We start from the raw sequence: 12,523 nt of genomic DNA on the forward strand, positions 1-12,523 counted from the left end.
GGTGGGAGAAAGGAAGGGGGATGGTTAATTTCTCCTTGTTTTAAGATCCAAGGGGTTTGGATCTGTATTCACCACGGAATTGGTGAAGAGTCTCTCAAGGCTACCCAGGGAAGGGAATTAGTACTTGGGAGTGGTGGCAGCCAGACCAGATCTAACCTGTTAATTGAGCTTAGAGCTTCTCATGCAGGTCCCCACATCGGTACCCTAAAGTTCAGAGTGGGGGAAGGAACCTTGACACCATGCTCGGGTCATTCTGATAGCACCGGCCTGGCCCCGTCAGCATTGGTACACGTCTCTCCTAGACAGGTCTGTGGGAGCCCCGATTACCTTACCGCTCTTCCCGGACCTTCTCACACAGGATCACGGGTGTGTCCAACACCCAAACCTGCAGTCACTCCATCTCACAGCATGGAGGGTCCATGGTTGAATCCGTCCCCTACTCCCTGACTATCATAGACACCCCGGGATTTGGTGACACCAGAGGGATAGAGCAAGAAAAAGCGATAACAAGGCAGATTTGAGAGTTTTTCTCCACCCGAGGAGCCACTGATCACATAGACGCCATCTGCGTTGTAGTTCAGGCCTCACTAGCTCGTTTGACACATGCCCAGAGGTACGTGTTTGACTCAGTGCTCTCCATTTTTGGGAAGATATAAAAGACAATATACAAATCCTGATCACCTTCGCAGATGGACAGACACCCCCTGTTCTAGAGGCCATTAATACAGCTCATGTCCCTTGTGCTAAAGATGCTAAGGGCAACCCGATTCATTTCAAATTCAATAACTCCACCCTCTTTGCCTGTAATGCTGGAACTGACAAGGGCAGTTTTAATTTTGATTAAATGTTCTGGAAAATGGGAGCATGAAGACATTTTTTGAATCCTTAGTTAAATTAGGGTATGTCTACACTACGGGATTAATCCGAATTTACAGAATTCGAATTTTGGAAACCGATTGTATAAAGTCGAATATATGCGGCCACACTAAGCACATTAATTCGGTGGTGTGCGTCCATGTACCGGGGCTAGCGTCGATTTCCGGAGCGTTGCACTGTGGGTAGCTATCCCATAACTATCCCATAGTTCCCGCAGTCTCCCCTGCCCATTGGAATTCTGAGTTGAGATCCCAGTGCCTGATGGGGCAAAAAACATTGTTGCAGGTGGTTCTGGGTACAGCCTCACCCCTCCCTCCATGAAAGCAACGGCAGACAACCGTTTCGCACCTTTTTTCCTGGGTGAACACAGCAGACGCCATACCACGGCAAGCATGGAGCCCGCTCAGCTCAAGACAGCAGTCATGAACGTTGTAAACACCTCGCACATTATCGTGCAGTTTATGCTGAACCAGGACCAGAAAAACGAGGCAAGGAGGAGGTGGTGACAGCAGCACGGTGACGAGAGTGATGAGGACATGGACATGGACACAGAATTCTCTCAAACCACGGGTCCCGGCGCTTTAGAGATCATGTTGTTGATGGGGCAGGTTCTATGCGTGGAACGCCGATTCTGGGCCCGGGAAACAAGCACAGACTGGTGGGACCGTATAGTGTTGCAGGAGACGATTCCCAGTGGCTGCGAAACTTTTGCATGCGTAAGGGCACTTTCATGGAACTTTGTGACTTGCTTTCCCCTGCCCTGAAGCGCCAGAATACCAGGATGAGAGCCGCCCTCACAGTTGAGAAGCGAGTGGCAATAGTCCTGTGGAAGCCTGCAACGCCAGACAGCTACCGGTCAGTCGGGAATCAATTTGGAGTGGGCAGATCTACTGTGGGGGCTGCTGCCATGCAAGTAGCCAAAGCAATCACTGAGGTGCTGCTACGAAAGGTAGTGACTCTGGGAAATGTGCAGGTCATAGTGGATGGCTTTGCTGCAATGGGATTCCCTAACTGTGGTGGGGCGATAGACGGAACCCATATCCCTGTCTTGGCACCAGAGCACCAAGCCACCGAGTACATAAACCGCAAGGGGTACTTTTCAATGCTGCTGCAAGCCCTGGTGGATCACAAGGGACGTTTCACCAACATCAACGTAGGCTGGCCGGGAAGGGTTCATGACGCTCGCGTCTTCAGGAACACTACTCTGTTTAAACGGCTGCAGCAAGGGACTTACTTCCAGGACCAGAAAATAACCGTTGGGAATGTTGAAATGCCAATAGTTATCCTTTGGGACCCAGCCTACCCCTTAATGCCATGGCTCATGAAGCCATACACAGGCAGCCTGGACAGGAGTCAGGAGCTGTTCAACTACAGGCTGAGCAAGTGCAGAATGGTGGTGGAATGTGCATTTGGCCATTTAAAAGGTCGCTGGCGCAGCTTACTGACTCGGTCAGACCTCAGCCAAACCAATATCCCCATTGTTATTGCTGCTTGCTGTGTGCTCCACAATCTCTGTGAGAGTAAGGGGGAGACGTTTATGGCGGGGTGAGAGGCTGAGGCAAATCGCCTGGCTGCTGATTACGCGCAGCCAGACACCAGGGCGGTTAGAAGAGCACAACAGGAAGCGCGGCACATCAGAGAAGCTTTGAAAACCAGTTTCATGACTGGCCAGGCTACAGTGTGAAAGTTCTGTTTGTTTCTCGATGAAAACCCGCCCCCTTTATTGACTCATTCTCTGTAGACAACCCACTCTCCCCCTTCGATCACAGCTTGCTTTCAAAGGAAATAAAGTCACTATCGTTTAAAAATCATGTATTCTTTATTAATTGATTATAAAAAGAGGGAGAGAACTGACAAGGTAGCCCGGGTGGGGTTTGGGAGGAGGATCAGAGGGAAGGAAAAGGCCACTAAAAAAAGGTTAAAATAATGACAGCCTTTTGCTTGGGCTGTCCACTGGGGTGGAGTGGGAAGGTGCACGGAGCCTCCCCGCCCCGCGTTCTTACACGTCTGGGTGAGGAGGATATGGAACATGGGGAGGGGGGAGGGGGGTACAGGGGCTGTAGCGGCAGTCTGTTATCCTGCTGCCGTTCCTGAAGATCCACCAGACACTGGAGCATGTCTGTTTGCTCACGCAGCAGCCCCAGCGTTGCATCCTGCCTCCTCTGATCTTCCTGCCGTCCCCTCTCATCTCGAGCGTCTCTCCTCTCCTCATGTTGGTCCCTCCTGTCCTCACGTTGGTCCCTCCTGTCCTCACGTTCACTGGCATCTTTCCTATACTTTGAAACCGTGTTCTTCCACTCATTCAGATGAGCTCTGTCACTGCGGGTGGATTCCATGATTTCCGCGAACATCTTGTCTCGCGTCCTCTTTTTCCGATGCCTTATCTGAGATAGCCTTCGGGACGGAGGAGGGAGGCTTGAAAAATTTGCAGCTGCTGGAGGGAGGGAAAAAAGGAGAGAATTTTTTAAAAAGATACATTTTACAGAACAATGCTTATACTCTTTCACGGTGAACAACACTATTCACATGACATAGCACATGTGATTTCTGTGCAAGGTCGCATTTTGCCTCTTAATATTGAGTGCCTGTGACTTTGCTGTTAGAGATCACAGACGCAGGTCCAGGCAACAGAATTCAGCTTGCATGCGGCCGTGGTAAGCCATTGTCTTTCGGCTTCTGCGCCCTCCTTTCCCACATACCAAGCAAAGCCCGTTGAGTGCTGCAGTTTTCCTGTTAACCTTCAGCAGCAGAAAACAAACTAAGACCCCCGCCATCCAATTCTCTGGGATGCTCTCTTTTCCTTCCCCCCACCGCGTGGCTGGTATCAGGGAAGATCCCTGCTAGCCACACGTGAAAAGCTTAGCGTCAAACTCCCCCCCACCCCCCACCCCCGCTTGGCTTACTACAGGGAAGGATTTCTTTTCAGCCACAGGCAAACAGACCAGTAGGAACGGCCACCTCTGTCCCCTTAATTAAATTCCCGTATTTCAACCAGGTTACCATGAGCGATATCACTCTCCTGAGGATTACACAGCGAGATAAAGAACGGATGTTGCTTGAATGCCAGCAAACACCGGGACCATACGCTGCCAGGCTTTGTCATGCAATGATACCAGATTACTTGCTGCAAGCATGTCTCCATCCCCAGACACGTTAACAGACTTTTCCAGTAGCTGTACTGGCCGCAAATGCATCCCAAGTCCTCAGGGCAAATTAATCATTAAAAAACACTTGCTTTTAAACCATGTTTTATATTTTAAAAGGTAAACTCACCTGAGGTCCCTTCCATGGGGTCATGGTCTTGGGTACTAGCTTGGGAGGGTTGGGAGGGTACTTCAGTCAGGCTGAGAAAAAGATCCTGGCTGTTGGGGAGAACGGAGTGCTGTGAGCTCTCTGCAAGTTCATCCTCCTCCTCCTCCTCCTCCTCTCCCCCATCGGCAGAATCCTCAGGTGTAGCTGATGGGATTACCCCCGCCTCGGAATCCACGGTGAGAGGTGGGGTAGTGGTGGTGGCCTCCCCTAGAACTGCATGAAGCTCGGTGTAGAAGCGGCATGTCTGCGGCTCTGACCCGGAGCGACCGTTTGCCTCCTTTGTTTTTTGATAGGCTTGTCTGAGCTCCTTGACTTTCACGCGGCACTGAGCTGAGTCCCTATTGTGGCCTCTCTCCATCATGCCCTTGGAGATTTTTTCAAAAGTTTTGGCATTTCGTCTTTTAGAACGAAGTTCTGCTAGCACTGAATCCTCTCCCCATATAGCGATCAGATCCAGTACCTCCCGTACGCTCCATGCTGGTGCTCTTTTTCGATTATCGGCCTGCATGGTTACCTGTGCGGATGAGCTATCTGTGGTCACCTGTGCTCTCCTGTGCTGGGAAAACAGGAAATGAAATTCAAATGTTTGTGGGGCTTTTCCTGTCTACTTGGCCAGTGCATCCAAGTTCAGATTGCTGTCCAGAGCGGTCACAATGGTGCACTGTGGGATAGCTCCCAGAGGCCAATACCATCGAATTGCGGCCACACTAACCCTAATTCGAAATGACAATATCGATTTTGGCACTACTCCGCTCGTCGGGGAGGAGTACAGAAATCGATTTTAAGAGCCCTTTATTTCGAAATAAATGGCTTGGTTGTGTGGACGGGTGCAGGGTTAATTTGATTTAACGCTGCTAAATCCGAATTAAACTCATAGTGTAGACAAGGCCTTAGAAACCAGAAGTTTAACTTTAACGCAGGAAGTTCTCAGAGAGCGGAAGGAGCTGGAGACGGCTGTGGAAGGGCTGCAGCCACAAATCAAAGCCGGTCTGGTGAAGCTAGAAGAACTGAGAAAGACACAGGAAGCTCTGGAACAGCGTTAGGGTGATATGGAGGCCAATAAAGACTTTGAGTATGAGGTAGAGAAAACAGTGCCAGTGCAGGAGGACATCTCTGGTACGGGTGTCTATATAACAAACTGCCAGCGGTGTCACTATACGTGTCACTATCCCTGTGCAATCCCTAATGATGATGGTAAGCGCGGGTGTGCGGCTATAGATGGGAATACAGGATATTGCACAGTTTGCCCTGGTAAATGTGACTGGAACATTCATTTCAATCAAAAGTACAGGTGGGAATATAAAGTAGTAAAAGAGAAACAGACCTATGCACAACTGAAAGAAAAGTATGAGAAGGCGTCTGGAGAGGTGTTATCGACACAGGATGTGGTTGAGAAGCTGTCTCAGGAATACACTGCAGTGCAAGAGATATTAATGGAGCTTATTGATAAACCATCTCGCAGCCTCCAGCGTCTGCAAGCAATTGCTTTGAAACCCAACCCGCTGTCCACTCCGGAATACATTGACCTGCTGATCATGTCGGAACAACAGGAACTAAAGCCCGGGTACCAAGAAAGAATAAAATCACTGAGGGAAGTGAGGGAAGAAGCTGAGATAATAAGAAAGATTGCCAATAAGGAGCCTCTGCTGCCAGGAGAGAAGGATATGTATGAGAAGCGTAAAGAAAACCAGTCTGCATTCAAAAAAATTATGAAAGGAAAACTGGATATCGTTAAAAGCTGGTTTCAATTAAAAACTGACTGCAGCTTACCCATGAAAATGAAATCACCAGTTTAAACAAAGCACGTAGCTGAGCCGTGACTCAAGACTGGTGTCTCTCGTTGTTTTTATAACATTTTCTTTTAAGATTCAATAACCTGATTCTCCTCTGACTTACCCGACTTATATTGCACTGACACCAGTTTACACCAATGTAACTGACAGCAGAATCTGGCCCCTGGAATCGGGGGGGGGGGGGGAGAAACATTTTTATAAAAACAACAAAAAATGTAGTTTGACTCCTTCAGAAGCAATTGCTTCGGTATCAGATGTTCACATGGAAACGTCTCAGATCAGGGTTAGAAACCCATGTTCCGTCTGTACGAGCGCTCGCTCTGTTACTGCCCAAACTGGAGCTGCACCGGTGTAAGTGCCACAGTGAGACGTTTCCTCCAAAATGCTGACGCTGACAACACTTTTCTTTTTGTAATACCCGAGCTCTCTCCGTGTTGGTGGTTTGTGAGTTTATTCATCCTTAAAACTTTTGTTGCTGAGGGGTATTGTAGCGGGGTGGCCACCCGCTTCTGAGCTGACGGGCTTGAAATCAGTCCCGAGAGAGGGCTGGGGCAGGGGAAAAGCTACTAGGCTGAATGGGGAAGCAGCTGCGGCTGGGCCATGCCCCAATCAGGCCACAGCTGCCCCTATAACAGGCCAGTGAAGCCAGGCTCAGAGAGTCTCTCTCTGTCTGTAGAGGGAGATGGGCCTGACTGCCGGGAGCTAGAGACCGGGTACCTGAGTGGAGCAGGGGTGGGGAAAGGCAGAGGAGCTGGGGAGCTCCAGCCTGGAAAGCCCCAGGCTGCGGCCTAGAATAAGGCAAATAGGTACTGGGGGTTGCAGAGGGCAGCCCAAGGGTAGGCAACTCAGCAGGTCCAAACCCCCCTTGCCAGTGATGAGTGGCTTATACTGCAGTCTGCCCCAGGGCTCAGGGCTAGACAATGACTGCCGGTAGCCTATGACTGAGGTGAGCTGGGAATATGGGTTCCCGGGGGAAGGGAGACCCAGAGAGCGAAAGGGGTTACAGCCAGGGGGCAGCACCCCAGTGGAACGGGGCACCAGGTCCTGGTAGGGACACGGGGGCCAAGAGGCAGCGGGATACCGGCCTGCAGAGGGCGTGCCAAGGCTGGGAGAGCTAATTCCCTGAGATGACCAGCAGGAGGCGCTGCAGGGGTGAGTCCCACATTGCTACAGGTATGAAAAAAATACCTCCCTGAATGACAAAAGTTGTAATGATGAAAAGCACAGGTGTGGCCAGCACTTCGTCGGCAGGAGCTGCATTCCCACGACAAAGCTACCGCCCCTCGTTGGAGATGGCTTTATTTTGTCACGGGGAGAGTGCTTGCCCCGCACCCTCAAATTGCTACTAACTTCAATGGAATCTGGGGAGACACAACAGAATATAGGATTAACCCTATAAACAAGTTTTCATAAACTTTACAGCACCTAGTGCACTACTGGTGCTATAGAACAAAACAACCTCCTGCCCCCCATATCTGAGCATTGTCGTTGTTGGGCCAAGTCCCTCCTGGGTAACTGCACAGGAGGTTTGGACACAACTAACTTTGGAAATCTCTCCCTGGTGGTTATGTGCAAAGTTATTCAATCTGCACATTTTCCCTGGTCTGGGGCAGAGAAATGGACAGAACTCGCTTTCTGGCTGGCACCATGCCCTGCCCCCGCTCTAGTACGTGCTTTGGATCAAGGCCTTTGCAGAAGGAGAATTTTGCTCTAAAAGCAGGTGACTGTCTAGCTCTGAAGCACAATGTGAATTAGCCAAAATAGACAAAAACAGTTTATCTTAGTGAGCAACCCGTAAAATTACAATTAGGAACTAAAAATCCACATCAAAATTCGGACTCTTAAATAAAGGGAAATACCGTACAATTGGGATAGACATCATTAAGGAATTGGGACTAATAATTGACATAAAGTGTAAAGTATTATGGAAAAAGGTAGGGTTTTGTGAAAAATGTCAAAATTGTTGTTTGTGAGAAAGCATTGTTATTATAAAAAAGAGAAATTATATTGTTACAAAATTTTCAAATAAGTAATTGTGTTCTGTTAAAATCTATTTTTGTTCCATTACAATAAAATATTTTGTTACATATAGTAACGTTTGTTGGTTTTATTGTAATAGAAAATGAAACTCCCAACCACAAAGGGAGGAAAGAATGTCTGGACTTTATTTTACAGCAAACAAACAATCCAAAGGACAGCAGACGAAGTCTTCACACAACTCACAGCCAACTTGTGGAACTCATTACTGGGGATGTTGTGAAGGCCAAAAATGTAACTCGATGCAAAAACCAATGAGATAAGTTCCGCAGGATACTTCCATCAATGACTATTAGCCAAGATTGTCACGGATGCCACCCCTTGCTCCGGGGGTCTCTTAGCCTCCAACTGCCAGAAATTGGGACTGGACGACAGGATGTGTCATGCAATGTGTAGTAAATGCAATGTGATGATGTGTAAATGTATAGAAAGGAAGAAGTTGTGTGTGTAACTTGGGATGTGTGGTACTCCCTGTACCCATCCCCTATGCTTCAATCGGAACAACCCGGCCTAGCTTCGCCGTCTGTCAACTAAAGGAACCAGAGTGACGAGCCTGGCATTGAACTGAGTTCTTGGGGAACCGAGTGGAAGAGGTTTCAGGGGAACCCCAACAGTGCTGTGCTTTGGAACTATTTCAGCCTGCTAGGTTAGAATTGCCCCTCTGCTTCTGTTGACCTAAGGGGACTGTCTGCCACTTCTTTACTCAAACAGCTTCTGCATTATCATTAGCTACCATTCCTGGCCAGATGGATCACTTTAGTGCAATGGAAGATCGGACTGTAGTCAGTGGATGAAATTCACCTCAGTGTAGAGGGCTAGTACCAGGCCCTCTTAAATCCCACATAAGCCCCTTGAAACATGTGAAAGATTTTGTGAAGCTACAGGCTGAAGGCACCATCCGAGTGTTCCGTGTTTTTTATCTGACCCTTCCACCTTTTGAGGTTTGTCCACAACTATCTACACTAAAGTTAGCAGCTTTCTAATGAAGGGTGTCCTGAAGGGTCCAGCTCATCCCCCTGTCTCTCCCCAAGTTCTGAGGGTGCTTCCCCTCATGACACACCTGATATGGGGCTTTGACAGTCTCTTCTTTCTCTCCAGCCACGGGAAACTCCCATACGTGGCTCTTCCCCTTGCTCCATCTGCAAGATGATCTCCAGTTGGACACCAGGACACCCTGTGTAGGGGACAGAGAATCGTGGTCTGGCCTGTGAGATGTGCTCAGGACAAATATTTTTCCTGCAGCAGTTTCTGGATGCTGATGAACAGCATCCAAAACCTGGGGGTGTTAGCTGTAGTGGGCATCAATAAAACTCAGCGTTAAGGCTGAAACTCCAAATTGTTTTCCATTTCTCTCAGTCTAAACACTTGACTGCAGCACAGCACAGGCAGACGCTCTGCAAGCTTCCCAGACACAACAAGGATTTATTGATAGAGAAAAATCCACAACTGGTGGAATCCTAGCCACACACATCATCTTGTGTCACTCCTGTCACACCCACAGTCCAGCCAGTGGTGCGGCCTCAACTGCCTATTTGTCTGTTCTCCCACAGCCAAGCCTGTGGCTTCTTCCCCCCTGCCCCATGCATGGAATACACACCTTGAATGGCTCCATAAAGCCAGTACCCTCGCCTCCTTCCATTCCCCTGTCAAGTCCTTCAGGAGGTCAGCCAGCGACCCTTGGAGCAGTCAGGAGTAGATTCATAGATTCATAGATTCTAGGACTGGAAGGGACCTCGAGAGGTCATCGAGTCCAGTCCCCTGCCCGCATGGCAGGACCAAATACTGTCTAGACCATCCCCAAGTAGCTCAGTCTTGGCCAGTCAGCAATAGCCGATACTTGTTCATAATTCAGAACCATCACCCACGAAAGCTTATGCTCCAATACGTCTGTTAGTCATAAAGGTGCCACAGGACTCTCTCTTGCTTTTTCCAGAGAAAAGGGGAGCTTCTCCTACCCCAGAGCCTCCACCCATGTGTTCGAGTGTGTACACAACAACACAGGGAGGAACTGAAACCACTGTTGGGCAGGGATGTGTAGATGTGGAGGTCATAGATGCACCTACCTAGGAAGAATCCAGTTGAGAGAGGAAAATCTCCCCTTTGGAAGTGGTCCAGGGAAGGATGGGTGAGAGTGAGAGACACACACTGAGAGATTCTGGGTCTGGTCCCACACCACTGGGGCAGCTCCGAGGCCTGGTCTGCACTGAGCAATTGACTGTTTGCTGGCTCCAGGTGTCAGCTGGGAGCTCAGGCCTCGCTCCACTTGTGACCGGAGTTCTAGTGGGGAGCCAGCTGTGGTCACTCAATTAGGGTGAACTGCAAAGAAAGGGGCAGACAGTCCCCAAAAAGCTGGTGGATATTCCAATACTTAGATTCACCAAACCAGCACAAAACAGCATCTGTGTTACCTTAAACAACGAGGAGTCCTTGTGGCACCTTAGAGACTAACACATTGATTTGGGCACACGCTTTCGTGGGCTTTAGCTCATCACCACTATCTAGGTGAAAGGTCCCAAACACGTGTATGCAAACTTTGCCTTAGCTCAACAAACAGGATGTGGCCTGCAGGTCCCTTGTGTCACAGCCAAAATATACTCTAATATAGACCTATCAACCTATTATCATAAACAACGAAGCACACCCATAAGGAAATAAGAAACTTATGAGTAAAGATATATAGGCAAACAAGCAGGCTAGCCTTAAATGTATCTCGTATACCTTTTATGTACATCAGTTCATTGCCAGGACTCTTCTGTGACTGAATTATTTATTAGTGGTCAGAACTTCCCCATAAACTTTTATTTTCAGCTTCAGTTTATCTGTTCAAAGTTCATAGGTCTCAAGACTTATGCTAACTTGCGGAAGGTCATGTCTTGCAGGATACAGGCCTGTAGGTTTCTTGCATTACTGCTGAATATAAGGCAAATCAGAATATAATGCAAAGTAGTAATTATAATAAAGGCAAGCAAGACCACCGGGCTACAACCCCCCTGAGCGACATAAGTTACACCGACACAGTGGCCGTGTGTACAAGCCCACAGCTCTGCAATGTTCACCTGAAGATTCTTTATGTCCTTCTGCTGCCCGGGCACCACACTGCCTGGTTGGCCCTTTCACGGCATTTCGTTAATCCTCGATGTCCTTCCTGGAGGAGGTTTAGGATTTCTCCTCTCATTTTGCGGCTGCTGAGGTTTGTTTCAATAAAGTCTCTGACACACAATGCCACCTAGTGACTGAACAGTACCATACAGTGTCGCATCCCATCCCACACCCAGAGCCAGCCTTCCGAAGGGGCGGTTGCGCTCCAAGTCATTAGGCGCTGGCTGATCTCTGCTAGGGGCTGCCTCTGCCACCTGCAGACAAATGTAGGCACATTACAGCCATCTTGACTAAGGGCAAGAAATGTCTTCAGTCCCACAAAGTCATGGAGACAGTGGCCATTGGGAATGAGGGGAGGAATTCTTTGTTTAAAGAAACCCCGTCTCCTGTCCCACTCACATGGTTACCAGCTCCCCTTCCCATCTGGTTCATTTGCACAGGCTCCTTCTGCCCCTGCCGTTCCCCTGCATCCCCCTCAGTGTTCACCCCTCTCCCCCCAAATCCACTGTAACCCCTGTCAGTTTTCTCCTGCACCTCACAACTCTCTGCAGCCTCCCTTCGCCCCTATGTCTTTACCCCCCCCACTTTGCTGAGGACTTGCCTACCCACAGAGCCCAGGGGTGGCCATCTTCCCAGAGGCTGGGCTGGCTTCAGGTCCGTAGGAAAGAGTAGGAGATGGTGGCCATTTCACTCGGGTCGGCCTCACTTTGTGTCCGTTCCATACTCCCCAAACAAATGTGCCGTGCCCTGTTGGGAATGAGATTGGGAAGGAGCTGAGAAGCTTGGCTGGAAGGGGGCAGCGTCCCTTTAGCTGCGTGCTCTTGGCTACATGGGATGCTGGGACCTGTGGCACCTCATTTCAAAGGATTGTGGCACACGGAGATCACGAAGGGCGAACTGTGGCACGTGGCTGCAGAAATGTTCCCAGGCAAAGTCAGCCCGGAGCTCGGAAACGAATGAGAACCCAAAGGGCAGCGAGAAGCACCTCTCCCCTGGGCTGCTGCTGTGTATTGGATGTGGCGGAGAAGAAGAACCAAAAGAGCGAGTGGGGGACACAGCTGCTGAGACGCGGGCGGCCAGGACACGCGGCAGACAGAAATCCCCCTTTCCTGCTCCGGCGGCGAGGCCTTTACCCTTAGACGCAGGCTTCGTTTTGTTTAATAGTCGGATTATTAATTCCTCTCAAACCTCACGGGTTGGTTGATTTCTGCCAGCCCCGTCTCGTCACCAGCTGCTGGAGCGGGAGCTGGCTGACAGCCTCCTTCGGCACAGCCTCCGCCCAGGGGAGTGAGGCACCTCGGTTCTCCCGAAAACCTCACTCCGTGACAAGCTGCAGCTTTCGCTGCCTGAACGCCCCTAACCCCCTGGCCCGTGGTTGCTGATCAGCAGTGGGGGGGGGGGGGGTT

General features: G+C 49.7%; 1 pseudogene; it reads left to right on the plus strand.

Annotated features, from left to right (window-relative positions):
• Positions 1-419: 419 nt before the first annotated feature.
• On the plus strand, positions 420-5,984 carry LOC135981062 (uncharacterized; annotated as a pseudogene).
• Positions 5,985-12,523: the final 6,539 nt, after the last annotated feature.

The sequence above is a fragment of the Chrysemys picta genome, chromosome 2, assembly GCF_011386835.1.
Source record: "Chrysemys picta bellii isolate R12L10 chromosome 2, ASM1138683v2, whole genome shotgun sequence".
Lineage (NCBI taxonomy): Eukaryota > Metazoa > Chordata > Testudines > Emydidae > Chrysemys > Chrysemys picta.